Source organism: Rhinoderma darwinii, chromosome 8, assembly GCF_050947455.1.
Source record: "Rhinoderma darwinii isolate aRhiDar2 chromosome 8, aRhiDar2.hap1, whole genome shotgun sequence".
Taxonomy (NCBI): domain Eukaryota; kingdom Metazoa; phylum Chordata; class Amphibia; order Anura; family Rhinodermatidae; genus Rhinoderma; species Rhinoderma darwinii.
Window position 1 is genome coordinate 111,922,405 of NC_134694.1, and position 20,287 is coordinate 111,942,691.

Here is a 20,287-nt window from a genome sequence, read left to right on the forward strand (position 1 = left end):
TCCACCTCTGAGCTCCAATTGAAATGAATATGGATGCTGAAAATACCTGCGGTGCCCGTTTGGAGCTTTTTTGCCTGCGTCTTTTGAATTAGCTTCAACGGCTTAAGAAAAAAACGATAAAAAAAAGTCAAACAACGCTGTCAATACAAAATCTGCTTCAAAATTCCTGAAGGAATTTGGAGGCAGATTTTTTTTGCCTTACAAAAAACGCTGTGTGAACATACCCTACGAGTGTAGCGCTTGTTTACAGCCATTTTCTGTCTTTCTTGAAACAATTTTTGGTAGGGGTGCCCTGAGGAAATTTTATTTTTCCAGTGCTGCCTCGAGTCCGAAAAGGTCGGGAAACTCGGTACGAGGCTACAGGATCACGCCGGCCTACGCAAAGGATCCCGTCGTGGAGCAGCTCAGTTTGTTGTGGGAATGGGGCCTAGGTGAGTACAATTTTTGTTTTTGTTTGGAGGTACTGTCTACAAGGTGGAGGTGGGGGATTATGGCTCTGTCTAGAAGGAGGAGGTGGGGAATTATGGCACTGTCTACAGGGAGGCTTTATTGCAAAATCTACAGGGGGCACTATATTGTGTGGGGGCCACTAAGCGGACATTATACTGTGTAGGGGTACTACAGGGGCATAATACTGTGGGCACAATTAGAGGACAAAATACCGTGTCCTTGAAGGGGTTTCAATACATTATATTATTAAATATTATTATTATACTGTATGGGGGCACTAAAGGGGCATTATACTTTTTTATGGGGCATTTTTTGATGGGTGTGGGGCGCAATCTATCCTAAGGCCGGCCCTGCATATAAACATGGCTATTAGATACAGATCTGAATTTGTGGCCCCATGGTAAGATCACATTCCTTAACCCCTTCCCGGCATTTGACGTATCCATATGCCAAAGTCGGGTAGGGGAAGTATGGAGCGGGCTCACGCAGTGAACCCGCTCCATACGATGCCGGTGTCGGCTGTATGTTACAGCCGACACTTCAGAGTAACTAGCGATATCGCGCTCGAGCGCGATCCCGCTAGTTTAACTTGTTAAATGCTGCGGTCAATACCGACCGCAGCATTTAAATCGTCAGAAAGAGGGGGGCGACCCCCTCTAACAGCTCATTGCGCCCCCCCGCAACGCAATCGGGGGGGCGATGGTTGCTATGGCTGCCTGGGGGCTTAATAAATGCCCCCAGGTCCTCCATCTTTGTACTCCTATGAAGCTCTGCCTCCGGCAGGGCTTAATAGGTGCCTGTCAGAATCACGATATACTGCAATATATTAGTATTGCAGTATATCGTGCAAGCGATCTAACGATCGCTGGTTGAAGTCCCCTAGGGGGACTAATAAAAAAAGTACAAATTTGTTAAATAAAGTTTTTTTTTGTCTAAAAAAAAAAATTACAAAATTAAAAGTTCAAAAAACCCCCCTTTTCCCATTTTCCCCCTAGAGCATAGTAAAATAAAGAAATAAACATAATTGGTATTGCCGCGTCCGTAAAAGTCTGAACTATTACAATATATAATTATTTAACCTGCACGGTGAATGCCGTAAAAAAAAAAAATTGTAAACGCCAGAATCTCTATTTTTTGGTCACTTAATCTCCCACAAAAAATGAAATAAAAAGTGATCAAACCGTCGCATGTGCCCCAAAATGGTATTATTAAAAACTACAGCTTATCCCGCAAACAATAAGCCCTCATACCACTTAGACGGAAAAATAAAAAACTTATGGCTCTCGGAATTTGGCGACGCAAAATAAATTTTCTTTTTTACACTTAGGTTTTTACATGTAAAAGTAGTAAAATATAGAAAAAACTATATATATTTGGTATCGCCATAAAGTTAACATGTTGTTTTAATTGCACAGTGAGTTCCGTAAAAACGGCGCGCAAAAAAAACATGGAGGAATCGCTGTTTTTTTCATTTTCAACCGCACAAATAATTTTTTTTCCCGTTTCCTAGTACATTATACGCCAAAATAAATGGTGCTACGAAAAGCTACAACTCGTCCCGCAAAAATCAAGCCCTCATAGTACTATATAGATGAAAAAATTAAGGCGTTATGGCTTCTGGAATGTGGGGAGAAAAAAACGAAAATAAAAATCTGAAAGTTGTTTACGACGGGAAGGGGTTAAACCACACTTGAGCAGGGATTGTTCATATTGGACACATGTAAAATATATAAAGTTACTTTGCAATATTATATTACGCAAAAAGTTCAGATAACGTATGCCATTACCTTAAAGATCTAAACTTAGAATAAGGGAGACCAGATCAGGTGGATATGGTGAGAACATAGTCCAAAAGGATCTTGGGGGAACCAGTCTTATTTAAACCTCAGACATTTAGTTAGGTTTGTCCTTTGTTGCCTAGATCCGAAGATCTCTAAGACCTTCAGAAAGAAGATCATAGTTGCCTATGAATCTGGAATGGTATCCAACCATATTGGACATCAATCATTACACTGACTGAAAGATCATCTACACCTAGAAAAGAGTTCAAACCACTGCCAACTACCTCAGATCAAGGCATCCCAGCATGTTCAGCCCGAGAGCAGAATGCAAGATGATGAAAGAAGTCTCTAAGAATCTCAAAATGTCATCATGGGACCAGCAGGTAGCTCTTTCCAATATTGATGTACAAAAAGTATGAGTCTATACCATTAAAAAATGGCCAGTAGATCTACATGGGAGGGATCCATTGCTGTCCATAAGGAACATCAGAGCAAAACTAAAGTTTGACCATGAACATCTAGGCAAACAGAAAAACTTCTAGGACAATGTGCTCTGGACAGACAAGACAAAGGTAGAGTTATTTGCCCACAGTACCAGAAGACGTGTTCAGCAGCATTTCACCAGCAGAAGCTGAGCATGGTGGTGGGTATGTTATGGTTTGGGGCTGGTTTGTTGCATCAGGACCCAGGCAGCTCACCATCATTTAATCCACTATGAATTCTTGATTATTCCAGTGGACACTTGAGGATAATGTGAGATCACCTGTCAGAAGATTAAAGCTCAGGTAGAACTGGACCTTACAACATGACAATGATCCTAAACATAGAAGAAAATCCACCAAGGAACGGCTAAAAACAAAAAGAACTTGCATGGCCAAATTAAAGTCTGAATCAAAATCCCATAAAAATGCTTTTGGGGAACTTGAAATGGGCTTGAATTTCGACCTTCTCAAAATAGTTTTTTGTTAACTAAGTGATTGCAAAATGTATTGTTGTTTTTTGTTCAATTACATCACTTTTATCTTTATATACTGTACAGTTTAGATGAATTTGAAATATTGATAGTCGAAATATGTATGAAATTTAAAAAAACTTTACATGGGGTGTCCTAATGTTTTACGTGACTGTCTATATATGAAAAAAAAGCAGGACACTTTTTTTTTTACAGTAAGCCATGTCAATAAAATATTCAATTCTTTTAAATGTATGCATGGAAGATAGATCAGAACATTGGACAGAAGGGGCAAGGAGGCCAACCATAGCGGCACTAGCTTTATCATATTTGCCCAAAGTCCACATTATCCGAAGAAGGTCTTTAAGGACGACTTCTGACACCTCCATTTGCATTATAATGACTTTGTACGCTTATTTCCATATGGTAACCTCATGATAAATGATCTTACCAACAACCAGAAGACCCAGTCCGAGGAAAATCATGTTCTTCATTCCGTATGGTCTCATATTGCACAGTGTAATAAATAGGTATAGTCCACAGAGAAGGTTCCAGCCAGAAAGGTATTAAGAAAAGGGTGCCAGGACTTCCCAATGGCTATTTATGTATACCCCTGGAGGGCGGTTGTGGATGTACATGACAAGTTCATTAACCCTGGATGGGAGAACCATAGTGATCATTTCTAGTGATTAGATACAAGTCCAGGGTGCTGTGTACATGGGGCAGCTAAATATAGTGATGTGAGTAATTTGTTGAGGAAAGGTGTGCTGATCTGATTACACAGCAGGAGGACTCTCTCAGCCTATATTTATTTAATAGCAGATATCAAACCAGTGTTTTGGAAAATCGTAAAAAGATGATGTTCGTCACTGCATAACATTGACAACACGACTTCTATCAAGAAATTAGGGGTACACCAGAACGAAATGATCTCAGCACTCCAAAAAGTAGTTTCAAAAATAGAAAATGTGGTTTATTTATCCATGTCAAATGTTACGTTTCAGTCCCCTCACAGGAACTTTCTAAAGCTTATTTCGTTTCAATGTATCTAAAGGGACTATTTGGGTTATTGTCAAGTTCACATAGAACCCTATTCTTGATCTGTTGAAGTGCTGCTATCTCCTACCTGCTAAGAAATTAAGGGTAAGTATACACCCAAGATCTTCAGTTTAATTTTGGATATTGAATAATGTGGAAATTTTAACTCTTCAAGGAACACTCCAGGTGATACATTGTGTTATGTCTAGTGCAGGACCTTAGGGGTGGGGCAGGACACAGTGATTCTCTTTGGTGTTTTTTAAATTCCTTTATCATGCACCATATATATATATACAGTTAGGTCCAGAATTATTTGGACAGTGATACAAGTTTTGGCATTTTAGTTGTTTACCAAAACATATTGAATATCCAGTTATATAATCAATATGGGCTTAAAGTGCAGACTCTCAGCTTTAATTTTAGGGTATTCACATCCTAATTTGAGGAAGGGTTTAGGAATTACAGCTCTTTAATATGTAGCTGCTTCTTTTTCAAGGGACCAAAGGCAATTGGACAATTATCTCTAAAGCCATTTAATGTGCTGCATGGGCTATTCCCTCGTTAATCCATCACCAATTAAGCAGGTAAAAGGTCAGGAGTTGATTCTAGGTGTGGCATTTGCATTTGGAAGCTGTTGCTGTGAACCCACAACGTAAGGTGAAAGGAGCTCTCAATGCAAGTGAAACCGACCATCGTTAGGCTGAAAAAAATAAAGAAATCCATCAGAGACAGAAGCACAAATGTTAGGAGTGGCCAAATCAACAGTTTGGGACATTCTTGAAAAAAAAGAGCACACTGGTGATCTCGTGAACTCCAAAAGGCCTGGACGTCCACGGAGGACAATAGTGGTGGATGATCGCAGAATCCGTCCCATGGTGAAGAAAAACCCCTTCACAACATCTACCCAAGTGAAGAACACTCTCCTGGAAGTAGGTGGATCAGTATCTAAGTCTACCATAAAGAGAAGACTTCATGAGAGCAAATACAGAGGGTTCACCACAAGGTGCAAACCATTAATCAGCCTCAAAATAGAAAGGCCAGAATAGACTTTACCAAACAACATGTAAAGAAGCCGCCCAGTTCTGGAACAGCAAGAAACTAAGATCAACCTGTACCAGAATGACGGAAGGAAGAAAGTATGGAGAAGGCTTGGAACTGCTCAGCGTGATGGCATGGTGGAGGCAGTGTGATGGCATGGTGGGGTCAGTGTGATGGCATGGTGGGGGCAGTGTGATGGCATGGGCATGTATGGCTGCCTGGCACTGGGTCACTAGTGTTTATTAATGATGTGACTGAGACAGAAGCAGCCAGATGAATTCTGAAATGTTCAGGGATTTACTTTCTGCTCAGACTCAACCAAATGAAGCAAGGTGATTGGACGTCGCTTCACAGGACAGATGGACAATGACCCAAAACATACTGCGAAAGCAACCCAGGAGTTTATAAGGCAAAGAAGTGAAATATTCTGCAATGGCCGAGTCAATCACCAGATCTCAACCGGATCGAGCTGCATTTCACTTGCTTAAGACAAAACTTAAGGCAGAAAGAGCCACAAACAAGAAACTACTGAAGACAGCGGCAGTAAAGACAGGGCAAAGCATCACAAAGGAGGAAACCCAGCGTGTGGTGATGTCCATGCGGTCCAGACTTCAGGCCGTCATTGCCTGCAAAGGATTCTCTACAAAGTGTTAAAAAAAAAGCATTTTATTTCTGGTAATGTTAATTTGTCCAATTACATTTGAGCCCCTGAAATGAGGCGGCGGTGTAGAAAAATGGCGGCAATTCCTAAACTTTTCACAGGATATTTTTGTTCAACCCCTTGAATTAAACCTGAAAGTCTAAACTTCAATTCCATCTCAGGTGTTTCATTTCAAATCCAATGTGGCAGCAGAACCCAAATCATGGAGTTGTGTCACTGTCCAAATAATTCTGGGCCTAACTGTATATATATATATATATATATATATATATATATATATATATATATATAGAGTTTGTCATCACTCACATCCAGTGGCAAACACAGAAGAGAGGGGGCCTCATAGCAAAGATCAATATGGACCCTATTATAGTGCTAAGTTTTCCTACCCAAGACAGAAGGGTCTGGTGTTTGTTTCCCCATCCACAGTCTTTCCTTGTCACTTGGGCCAACCCCTGCCCCCTTGTTTTCTGGGGGAGGTTTAGATCACAGGTTCTCACCATCTAATAGCAAAGGGAATTGCTGTTTTGTTTTCGCACATCGAAGCAAAATCTCTGTCTTGTGACCTAGTTTTCCAAAAATGTTACAATAGAAGTATGACAGCACTCCAAAAATTCTGATACGTGTGGACTCTGATATACTGTAACGAACCGTGCACCTTTGTGAGTTGGACATGATGAGGGTGGGTTTTCATCTCCTTGATGTGAGTAACGAATGTTTCTATTCACTGACAGCAAAAAACAACTTTAAACGGGGTAGAATTTATTATATATATATATATATATATATTAGAAAATTGCAGAACGTTTCATTTTATAGCGATTAAAAGGATTTTTTGGGGTATATGCTTAGCAGATCACTGGAGGTCATAGAACCCTACAGGCAGGATACGGTATATACACGTTTAGCCTGGTTTGTTCCTTTAAGAAAAAATATCAAATGCCAATGTATTTATTGTATTGTAAAGTGATGGCATATTGCTAGGACTACCACTGGGACCCCCACTGTTCATGAGAATGAAGGAACGTAGTGCTGATTTAGCGCTGCGTCTTTTTTACAGTTTTTGCCTTACACATAATCGCCTTTACAACCCCTCGTGCAGGTAACTGCGAGTAAATTGGGACGGCTGCGGTTACCTGCACAGCCAGTTGGCCGGGAGCGCTGTTGTATAGGGAAAATGTAGAAGCGGATGGAGCACTAAATCATCGCCTTCATTATCAGGGTCACTGGGGGTTCCAGAGGTCGGACCCCATCCGATCATAAAGTGATGTCATATCCTAGCAACATACCGTCACTTTATAACTTGTGAAAAACGCTTGAAGGTTCATGAGTCACACATACCATATAAACAAACCTGCAATAAAGTCTGTCAACAGCAACTAGTCTACTTGTTGATGGTTTCCAATTACCTACAGATTTATTTTTTGTATATGTTACGTAAAACAAATTGATTAATAAGTGCAATAATCAAGTCAGTAAGAAATATTACAAAAAGGGTACATCATACGTTGGCCGACTGTATAACTAATGTTAATCGACTTGTTGCCCCCACATTATACATGTCAAGCCTTGTAATTAAATTAAAGAGATTGTCTCACGAAGAAAACGTATTTTTAAATTTTTAGCTGATCACCACGTGTCTGGCGTTATTAACCCTTGGTGATCATCTGTTCTTGCCAGGAGAAGCCGGGTCTAGACTTACATGAATGGCCGGCCATGTAATGCATGGCCGCGCTGGGTCCGCCAGAGTTTGATCTCCATTCTTGCACATAGAGGGGGTCCCACTATGATGTCTATATACCATAATAGGACATATACAGAGGGGATGTTGTTGTGAGACCACCCCTTTAAAAGAAACTAATGGTCTCCAGCACAACTTTACATAAGAAGAAGTGGCTATTGGATGAAGTTGGGCTCATGACTCTTAAGCCGTGACCCTGCAGGCAGCGTACATGATGTTTTTCTTATTTTGATGGTACCAGAACACCAGTAACTTCTAATACCAAATTAATTAATTCTGGAATCGTAAACCAAAGAGTAAACAAGTTCTTGTTTGCTCTGAGCATCTGGCACAATTCATCTACAACAGCTCTGAATGCTGTGTAGGTTTTCTAAAGATCCCGTTTGCTCGTGTCTGGCGCTTGGTTTGCCTTGGCATAGGAACAATGACATGATTTTTTATTTTGTTAGGTTTAAAGGGAAACATATATTGACATACATATTATATGAGTACCACTGGCTATAAACCTAGCTGAATCAAATGACTAGGTAAGAATCAGAACATGTGGTATCGAGATTTTAAAGGGAACGTCCACCCTTGAACACCACTTTGGATTTTTTATAACCTGATTAATTACAACAGTCTAATTATTTTTGTTAAATATATCTTTACATGGGTCAGAACTCTATTTTCCTGATCTTCAGAGCTCATTTAAATGAGATAATTCTGGCTACCGGCATCTACCACTAGGGGGAGCTTAAGAGCCCACTGCATTCTGTTATACAATGAACTCGGTAATAAAACAGTATGCAGTAAGCTCCCTCTAGTGGTGGCTGCAGACATCCAGAATTTTATGTTGGTATTTTGATCTCTGTATCAGAAATACAGAGTTTCAACTGCTGTAAGTATATATTTGGCAATAAATCAGCACAATTTTGACCCAAAAATCAAACTTGTGAGGGAGAAAGACATCATCTTCCTTGTTCTGACGCGTCATCATTTGCTTCATTGGTCCTGTAATGCAGTGATCCCCAACCACAGAGCTGCGGACCAATACCGGGCCGTGGATCATTTGGTACCGGGCCGCAGTATCTGATATCTGCCCCACTTGCCACAGGGAATTCTGGGTGAAAAACCACACCAAATTGTGGTGCAGTTTTTCGCCTGGAATGTCCGCTGCGGAAAACTGCTGAGCATTCAGCCAGCCTGCTAGCAGGCTTGCCTCCTGGGATGACGTTCTGTGATTGGCTGCAGCGGCGGTCACATGGGATGAAGCGTCATCCCAGGAGGGCGGCCCTCTGACGTCATCCAGGCCGGCCTCCTGGGATGATGTTTCACTCCATGTGACCGCCGCTCCACCTGTGATTGGCTGCAGCGGTCACTTGGGATGAATCGTCATCCCAGGAGGCCGGCCTGGAGGAAGAAACACAGACTTCAGAGTAAGTATAAGATTTTTTTTTTTTCTGAGTTGTGTTTTTTGCGGCGGAATCGCAGAGATAAACGCAACAACTGCTATTTGTTGCGGGTTTTACCTCCCTATTGAATTCAATGGGGAAAACCTGCAACAAATAAGCAGCAATTACGCAAATACAATTGACATGCTGCGGAATAAAATTCTGCACCGCAGGTCAATTTCTGAACGTTTTTTTCCGCTCAGTATTTACGCAGCGTGTGGATGAGACTTGTTTTTTCTCATCCACTTTGCTGCTACTGTATTATGCTGTGGATTTTCCGCAATGAATTCCCTTGCGGAAAATCCTCAGTATTTACACAACATGTAAACTGACCCTAAACCCCGAATCCCCCCCCACCTGCCGGTCCATAGAAAAATTGTCCTGCATGAAACTGGTCCTTGGTTAAAAAAAGGTTGAACGCCGCTGCTCTAATGAATCTCCGATCTGTCCAGATGATATGTTTAAGGGTACAAACACACATGGCGTATTCAGGGCGGATACACTGCGTCAGACTGCGCAGCCTTTTCTCCCTGAACACCGCAGGGATTGCCATCCGAAAACCTGTACCACCCTGTGGTGCGTTTTTTCGGGTGTACATTCCGTGGCGTAAATTATTGCACATACTTACCCCCTCCCTCCTCTGACGTCCGCTCCGGCCTCCCTGGATGACGTTGCAAGCCATGAGAATGCTGCAGCGCGTGATTGGCTGCAGCTGTCACATGTCCTGCCATGTCACCCAGGAAGGCCGGACTGGAGAAGAAGCAGGGAACTCTGGGTAAGTATAACTTTATTTAATTTTTTTCTTACTTTTTATTTTGCGGCAGAATCGCTGTGATTGCGGGTTTAAGCACCCCATTGAATTCAATGTGAAAACCCCCAACAGAAGAGCAGCGATTACGCAACAGTTATTGAAATGCTGCGGTTGAAGAAACCGCACCGCAGGTCAATTTATGTGCGTTTTTTTCGGCTGCATTTTTCCGGAGTGTGGGGACGAGATTTGTTGAAGTCTCACCCACACTGCTGCTACTGTAAAACGCTGCGGATCTTCCGCAATTAATCCGTGAGGAAAATCTGCAGTGTTTACGCCATGTGTGTCCCTACCCTAAAAGAGGAATGCTTTTGATGCTGTCTCCTAAACTGCTCAAAGGGGGCAGGGGGTTCCAAGTTTGTCCATGCACGTATACCATATTTATAGGTTTGGAATGTGCCACAAAGTCATTCATACAAGTTGATTCAAGTTTCTGAATAAATACAAGAAAAGTTTTAGCCGTGCATGGTAAATATTGCCACTTACCATGGACCGTATTGTCCAATCGGTCAAAGAAAAATATTGTCTAAAGGTTAAAAGTCACACATTTTTTAAAGAAAAGGAACGGCTGTCAACGCCCAGCTGGGGTCCGCCCTAAAAAAGTCATTAGTTTATATAAATGTAACTGTCATTTCTGAAAAAGGTTCCTTATGCTGTAAATATTCTCTGTATAGTCTGATTATTACACTTGAATGGGGTTGTCTGGGTTCTCTGCTCTGGAGGACCACCAGAGTCCTTGGAGATTAACCACTTAAAAACCCACGGCGAAATGTACATCATAAGTGTCTGTGTTTTTCTGCAGCGTGACGTACATTTTCCTTATGTTGATCTGGAGGGTGCTAGAAGGGCAGCAGGAGCTGTTTTGTAATAATTATGCATTATGTAAGCTTCAAAAAAAGTTAGAAGAAGTTTAATAAAGTTTCATACAAAAAGTTTCCCTCAGGAAAAAATAAAAACGATTCCATTTTTAAAAATAGTTCACCATCAAAATTTTTTGGTACAATCGCAATCGTAACGCCCGTAGAATAAAGGTAACACATTTAGATCGCATTGCATTAAAAAAAAAACGAAATAATCAACGGTGGATTTGAAAATTATTTTTCAATCCCCCCCCAAAAAAATATTAGAATAATTATTCAATAAAACATATACCACAAAATGATACAAATAAAAACTCCAATTCATCCCGCAAAAAACACGTGGAGCCACAAAAATGTCTGTTCTCCTTAAAACATGTTTTTATTGCGCACAAGTACTAAAACGTTAAAAAAAACCAAAAACTACTGATTCATAGAATAAAGTTAACATGTTTTTTTTACCGCAAGATAAAAAGCAAAACAAAAAAAGCAAAAACAATGGCAGTTTTTTTTTGTATCCCCCCCCAAAAAAATAATAATAAAAGCGAATCACTAAAATATACGTTCTCCATTTTAGGTATAAGCGCTTCTATCTTCTCTTCAGGTTACAGGACAGGAGCTGTAAAGCAGTGACGCCAAAAGACGGCGCTGTGGACCGAGGACCGGCGCCGCCTGCCGTCAAAACACATTGGGCCATCGTAAAAGGGGGGAATTGCAGTATCAGCATTACCTGCCACTGTATTTATATGTTACAGGAATTTTCAACTTTATATAAGAAGGGAAGCAACAGGAAAATCAACTTAACAAAAGAAGCAGTACTCACCTATCCTGTCCCCCGGCGATCCAGCGCTGACTCTTTGGCGGCACTCCCGGTGATTGTTTACATGCGCGTAGTATATGACCGCTGCAGCCAATCAGAGGGCTCCCCAATGATGAATTGTGGAAAAACAACTAATGACCTCTAAACCCTCTGATTGGCTACAGCAGTCACATGCTACGTTCATGTAAATAATCACCGGGAGTGCCGCCGTGGCGTCAGCGCTGGATCGGAGTTGGAAAGAATAGGAGAGTACTGCTTCTTTTGTAACTAATCTTATTTTCTGGTATTTGCAAAAAAAGTTTTAGAACCAAAATAACCCCTTTAATTACCATCCTATCTAATTATAATATAATATAACCACTAAACCACCCACGTATATTAAATATTAAAGAGTCTCTGTCACCAGATTATAAATGCCCTATATCCTACATAATCTGTAGCTGTAACGTAGATAACAACAGTTTTTTTTAAAACGTTTATTTTTATGTTGATTTTTCGTTTTATGCTAATTTCTTCTAAATGCTCAACTGGGCGTTTTGTACTTTTGACCAAGTTGGCGTTGTAAAGAAAAGTGTATGACGCTGACCAATCAGTGACCAATCAGCGTCATACACTTCTCTCCATTCATGTTCAGCTGTAATCGCAGCACAGCATGATCTCACGAGAATGCTACGGGAGAATGACAAGACATCGCCTCCAGCCAGGAAGTGATGTCTTTTCATTCTCCCGACACCCCGGTAAAGTTAATGAGGAAGTAAGTGACAGCACAGCGTGATCTCGCGAGATCACGCTGTGCTGTGAGTACAGCTGGACATGAATGAAGAGAAGTGTATGACGCTGATTGGTCAGCGACATACACTTCTCTTTACAACACCCACTTGCTCAAAAGTAAAAAACCGCCCAGTTGGGCATGAAGAAGAAATTAGCATAAAATGAAAAATAGTCATAAGGCTATGTTCACACGCTCAACAAAAAACGGCTGAAAATATGGAGCTGTTTTCATGGGAAAACAGCCTCTGATTTTCAGACATTTTTACGGCCGTTTTTGGAGCTGTTTTTCTATTAGGTCAATGAAAAAGGGCTCCAAAAACGAATCAAAAAGTGACATGCACTTTTTAAAAACGCCGCATAAAAAAACGCCCTGTGGGAACGGAACGCCGTTTTGTTTTTTCCATTGAAATCAATGGTCAGATGTTTTAGGGGTTCAGCCCCCACATTTTTTGCCGTTTTCGGGCGTTTACAAAAACTATTACTTTTTTTCTGTATAAAGGGTATGTGCATCTATCTGTGTATATGCAGAGATTCATGTTGCACAAGGTTATTAACTTATTTCTGCATTGCTTCCTTTATTTGTAAGATCTTCTTTCTCTAACATATCTGCTTGTGGGGCTGCAGGTTCAGAGCTCAGTGGGCACTACCTGTAAAGCTGCTCCCTTTCCCTTCTCTAAACGCTCTAGTCTGTATACTTGTGGCTCCTCTTCCCTCCCTCTCTTAGGCTATGTGCACACGGTGGATTTTGCTTGGGGGGTCCGGCCGCAAAATCCACTGCAGAATTATTCCTGCCATCAGCAGGAAGATTCCTACTCCCTTTCACTTCAATGGGAGGTTTGGGCGGAATCCACCCGAAGATCATGCAGGACCCTGCTTTTGTCCGCTAGCTGAAAAAAGAATTGTCCGTCTCCCATTGAAATGAATCGAAGGTGGAATTCCGCCGTGTGAACATAGCCTTACACTGTTTTGTTGTGCTTCCTGTGAGAAGATGAAGCTCTGTAGTCTTTTCCTGGATATATATATCAAGCTGTATGTGAATAAAATGAACCTGCTCTGAGCACTGATTCCTCTACAATAATCAGGTGTGGAGAACATCACTGCAGTGTTAGGGTATGTTCACATGCTAAGTCAAAAACTTCTGAAAATACGCAGTCCGACTGCTCCCACCTATGCAAATTTATTTCTTGGCTGGTGGGAAGAGACAGTAGTATTTGGGGATAGATTTGCCAAATGGACTTCATCAATAGGAATCTGGATTAGATATATTGATGACGTGTTGCTGTTTTGGAATTCAACAGAGGAGGAATTTAACACTTTTGTGGCAGCCCTTAATGTAAACGATCTAGGGCTAAGGTTTACTTGTGAAATCAGCGATAAAGAATTATCTTTTTTAGACCTTAAGATCATCAAAACGAATGAAGGCACAATACGTACCAAAGTACATCGTAAGGAAACAGCTACCAACAGTTTCCTTCAATGGAACAGTTGCCACCCTTATCCCCTCAAACGAGGGATCCCTAGAGGCCAGTTTATGAGAGTACGCAGGAACTGTAGTCGATGGAGGATTTTGAGATACAGGCGCAGGACCTCACAAATAGACTAAAGGATAGGGGTTTCCCTAAGGGGGTAATTAGAAAGGCCTATGAGGGAGCAAGGGATGCAGATAGGCAGAGTCTTCTTGTCCCTAGACCGCGAAAAGAAGAAAGAGTCACGAGACTTATAGGCACTTATGATTCTAAACAAACTGAAATCATGAAAATTTTAAAAAGGTACTGGCATATTTTAAGTGCTGATGTAGACTTGGCGGACCATATCACACAGTGGCCTTCAGTAACGTTCCGTAGAGGTAAAAACATTAGGGACAGGGTGATGCAGAGTTGTTTTGACCCCATTACACATAAAGGAACTTGGCTGGATAGGCAGGTACCGGGCACACACAGATGTGGCAGTTATAAAGCCTGTGATTTTATCCAGAGTGGGAAAAAATTCAAAAGTGTTACCACGAAGGTGGAGTATGATATCCGAGACTTCGTGAATTGTAAAACAGCAGGAGTGGTTTACTTCATTACATGCCCATGCCCCTTGAATTATGTGGGCAAAACGGTGCGGCAGTTTCGGCGCCGGATTAGAGAACATGTTGGTGATGTTGCTAACTTGAGAGACACCCCTATATCCAAACATATACATGCTAAACATCAGGGCAGAGCAGAATGTCTAAAATTTCAGGCAATTGAGCTAATACGTCCTCCTAAGCGGGGAGGGGATTGGGACAACCTCATTCTGCGTAAAGAAGCTCAATGGATTTATAGATTGGAATGTGTACAGCCAAAGGGGTTAAACGAGCAGACAAATTATGCCTGTTTTATTTGAATATACATCCCTATCGGTTGTATATCATGAGGATTTTTCAGGCAGATATATGGCCGTTGTGCCAAGTCCTTGCACAGTAGCTTGTATTATGCTATTTAAAGCTAATAGACATGGTGCTTTGGTTTAGTAAGTGATTCAAAATTCTAAGTGTGGTAGACAGTTCAATCATTCATGCAATATGTATCTACAGGGATGGTGGTTTATCGATGGTAGTCCGATTGCGGTCCTGAGCTGACCCGCAATACATACCCAAACCCATTATTATTGCTAAACTCCATCCTCGATTAAAATGAGTTCCTGTGTGGCAATGAGGTGTTCCTACAGCCTCCACTGCGCCTGCGCGTTCGTTTTGATGCTGTCAATGTGACTTCCAGGTATGTCAGTGACGGCCGGTGGTCACATGGTCAGGCGTCACAAATTTGGTGGGTGAGTGTGATTGGCTGGAATGGAGTGCGCCGCCGAGGCCGGGGGGAGGAGTTATGTGTTCATAGTAACTCAGAGTCCCGTAGGGAAACATGCCGCTGATATCTATGCGAGCATGCTTCCGTGGTGTACAGCAGAATATCTGCTGTTGAAGTAATATCGCTGGCATCCTGGCCAGACTTATCAAGCTACAGACCCCTGACGATAAGTATATTGAAACGCGTAGGGTTGGTTTCAAGTAAGAAATTAGAGCGTAGGAGACAGTGGCATTGTTGTGTACCTGAGCATTAGGAGTTTTTGGTGCGGTAATCGCGGGCTCCAGTGTGTTTGAGGGTTTAAACCACTGTTAGGCTGGATTCACACGACCATGTTACGTCTGTAATGGACGGACGTATTTCGGCCGGAAGTCCCGGACCGAACACAGTGCAGGGAGCCGAGCTCCTAGCATCATAGTTATGTACGACGCTAGGAGTCCCTGCCTCTCCGTGGAACTACTGTCCCGTACTGAAAACATTATTACAGTACGGGACAGTTGTCCTGCAGCGAGTCAGGGACTCCTAGCATTGTACATAACTATGATGCTAGGAGCCCGGCTCCCTGCACTGTGTTCGGTCCGGGTCTTCCGGCCGAAATACGTTCCGTCCATTACGGACGTAAAATGGTCGTGTGAACCCAGCCTTACACCAATGTTTAGACGCTGATTCCATTTTGATATCTTTGTGGTACATCCAGGTTTATAGGGTTCACAATTTAATCAGGACCTGGAGTATATTGTTTAATACGTTTTTAACACACACGGTGGGGCTTTTCACAGTGGTGATTGTACCCCTGTTTTTAGAGAGTTATGAAATAAAGTTATATATTTTACTCATATCACTTCAGTGAATTAACAATTTCTTCATATTTTGTGGGAGCACTAATTATATGTATCGTTTAATACAGTGAATTACTAATATACAGTTAGGAAACAAACAGATAGGGACATTTAAGGAGCAAAAAGGGACATGAATCAAAATGAGGGACTGTCCGTCCGTCCCAAAGAGGGACACATGGGAGGAATCATTTGAGCTACAGATGCACATTAGTACGATTAGTACGTGACTAATCTTACTGCAGTTAATCTTTTGCACAAAATTTGTAAAGAATTACATAGGAGCTGTGTACACTAAACGGTAGGCGATTTTTAATCTAGATTATTTGCAAAGTTGTTTCATTTTCTTTTATTGTAGTTGCATTGGAGCAAACAAAAAAGAGGCAAACATGGATAAGACCCTTTAAGTATGTAATAAAGAATAAGGAGGTTTACTAATGCAATTACACCACTTTTCTAGTGTCATTTATTTAAATAATGTCTTTCATTCAGGGAGCTATATGCATGATGGATCACCACCATTTTTATTAGCAAAAGGGGTGCGACTATCGTATTGCCCCAAGTGCGACTATGCTGCGCTGTTCTTGCCGTCAAAAGTCATGGAACCCCAGACAGATGTGTGAACTAAAATTTTCTGCTACTTGTCCATTCAAGATACTAATAATAAAAAACAGGGCTGAGTACAGCCCAATATTCCTCAAAGGGTGTGAATCTGTTGGGAGTTGTGGTGCTATCCATTGTGAAAATGGTAGTGCTATTCTGAGTGCCTATATGTCCCCATATGTCATTTTAATTTGACATTTTTCAAGACGTTCCTGTATACCTGCCAAATTATATCTACGTATTTCCTGGCGTGGGATAATATATGTGAAGAAGAGGACAGCGACAAGCTGCTACAATGTAGAAACCATACTGCAACAATAAATACAGGGAGTTTTTACAATGTGAAGTTAGAAAAGAAACGTTTTTCTTGTTTGACTAGTTTTTCTTTAAGGTCTTTGCACACATTCACAATTTTACCATTTTGTATCTACAGCTCCTATACAAATTTATACATCTCCATGGTTACAGACTACAAACATACTTTGTGTAGTCTGATCCTGCGGTCACACTCCCTTTCCTCTGTTCCCCACCTCTTTCTAAGCTACTATTAGTTGGATTGCAAGAAATAAGGGGAAGATGGAAGCGAGTGTGACTGCAGGGCCAGACTGCACACAGTTTAATTGTAGTCTGTAACCATGGAGACACAGAGGTCTGTATCGGACCCATGGACACAAAACGATAGGAGATTTTTAATCAAAACTATTTGCAAAGTTCACTTATTTTTGTAGTTTTGACGCACTAGAGCAATAATAATAAAACATGGCTGCAAAGGGGAGTATAGTATTGACTGTAGAATGCCTACCATGCAAGAATTCCTCATGAAAGTGGTTGGTACGAGTCCCTAATGAGGTAAAATAGAGAAGTTAACAATTTGAACCATTCCATTATACCCGGCATTATACAAACATCCATTCCTTTTGGTCGTTTTGGGATTTTCACAGCTAATACTCAAATTTGCTGAGAGTCATTATCTATCTAATGTAAAATTAATGTGCTCTAAAAGGTCATGTACCTGAGTCAACCCTATAGAGTCAAACACTGTGCTGTTTTATTTTGGGTGTAGCAGATATGAAATACAGATTTACTTTAAGTGTCACACAATTTTCACTACGTAGGTAATTTTTTTTAATTCTTAAAACAGATGTTCTACGCTTTTCTTTTTTACAACTCCTCAAAAATGTTTTAAAGAGTAAATATAAAAGTCTACATATAGATATAATCTACATAAAGAAATGTGTAGCTATGTACATAGTCTATATTATACTCCAGAGCTGCACTCACTATTCTGCAGGTGGAGTCACTGTGTACATACATTACATTACTTATCTTGTACCGATCCTGAGTTACAGCCTGTATTATACTCCAGAGCTACACGCACTATTCAGCTGGTGGAGTCACTGTGTACAGACATTACATCACTTATCTTGTAACAAACCTGAGTTATATCCTGTATTATACTGCAGAGCAGCACTCACTATACTGCTGGTGGAGATACTGTGTACATACATGACATTACTTATACTGTACTGATCCTGAGTTACAGATTGTAGTATACTCCAGAGCTGCACTCACTATTCTGCCGGTGGAGTCACTGTGTACATACATTACTTATCTTGTACCGAACCTGAGTTACATCCTGTATTATACTGCAGAGCAGCACTCACTATACTGCTGGTGGAGTCACTGTGTACATACATTACATCACTTATCTTGTACCGAACATGAGTTACAGCCTATATTATACTCCAGAGCAGCACTCACTATTCTGCTGGTGGAGTCACTGTGTGCATACATTACATTACTTATCCTGTACTGATCTTGAGTTACATCCTGTATTATACTCCAGAGCAGCACTCACTATTCTACTGGTGGAGTCACTGTGTACATACAATACATTACTTATCCTGTACTGATCCCGAGTTACATCCTGTATTATACTCCAGAGCAGCACTCACTATTCTACTGGTGGAGTCACTGTGTACATACATTACTTATCCTGTACTGATCCTGAGTTACATCCTGTATTATACTCCAGCGCTGCACTCACTATTCTACTGGTGTAGTCACTGTGTACATACATTACATTACTTATCCTGAATTATACTCCAGAGCTGCACTCACTATTCTGCTGGTGGAGTCACTGTGTACATACATTACATTACTTATCCTGTACTGATCCTGAGTTACATCCTGTATTATATACTCCAGAGCTGCACTCACTATTCTGCTGGTGGCGTCACTGTGTAAATACATTACATTACCTACCCTATACTGATCCTCAGTTACATCCTGTATTATACTCCAGAGCTGCACTGACTATTCTGCTGGTGGAGTCACTGTGTATATACATTACATTGCTTTTCTTGTACCGAACCCGAGTTACATGGTATATTATACTCCAGAGCTGTACTCACTATTCTACTGGTGCAGTTACTTTATACGTACATTACATTACTTATCCTGTACTGATCCTAAGTTACATCCTGTATTTTATTCCAGAGCTGCATTCACATGTGATCGAACCCATGACTCATGTGGTGGCCCTTAGCAGACGAGTAACTTCAAGATCCTGGGACCCAATGCAAAATCTAGAATGGGGCCAATGCCGCCTCTTAATATGATTTGTAATTCTAATTTTAATCAAACTGATTTTAAAGTTTATATCAACTATTATTGACCATATGGACAGAGTTTCCTTAGAATGTCCTCGTAATGTACCTACCGAGTCCCGCAGCATGGCTGGCTGGGATGCCAGGTTGCTCATGTGCCAATCAAAGTAAGTCTATGTAAATAAACTTTACACTGTTGCCAGTTGTATGTTTTTGTGGCCTGGTTTGTGCTTTGCTACTTGATACTAAACTGTTGTGACCCGGTTTTCTTCACTACGGCCGCTGGCGGTTAGGTGATGCCGGCGGTCCCTGACTGCGGCCATTACAATCATCTTCAACTTCTTCTTTCAACTTCTTCAACTGATTATAATTGTCTAAAAAATAAGTTAAAAATGAAGTTTGGTTGTTGGACATTCTCTGCATGAAGGTCTTTTCTAGTCAACCTCTGTAACCCTCACCTCCCGCAGCAGATCACGCCTTAACACTTGGCAAAAGATTTTGTTAAGTAAAGTAATTTATTAATACCCGATCCATCAAACTGTGACTATAGTGGTTTCTAATAGCCGGATGAAGTCATATGTTCTATTTCAAGCATCTGATAATATTTCAGTGACTTGTACTATATCGAAAATTAGATTTTATAGAGTTTTACCAAATTAGCATTTTGTGATGTCAATAGGACATGTCGAATTGCGAACTTAATCGGCCAGTCATTGGTTAGTTAGTTAATCAATGTCCTGTGAGAACTATAAGTCCCAGCAGGCACCCAGTGAGCAAAAGGTAAAAATGCATTTCGAAAAATATTTTTTTTTAAATTTAACTCATGTCCCTCTCTCTATTTCTTTCTTTCTTTTTTTTTCTTTCTTTCTTTCTTTCTTTCTTTCTTTCTTTCTTTCTTTCTTTCTTTCTTTCTTTCTTTCTTTCTTTCTTTCTTTCTTTCTTTCTTTCTTTCTTTCTCTCTTTCTCTCTTTCTTTCTTTCTTTCTTTCTTTCTTTCTCTCTTTCTCTCTTTCTCTCTTTCTTTCTTTCTTTCTTTCTTTTTTCTTTCCTCTTTCTTTCTTT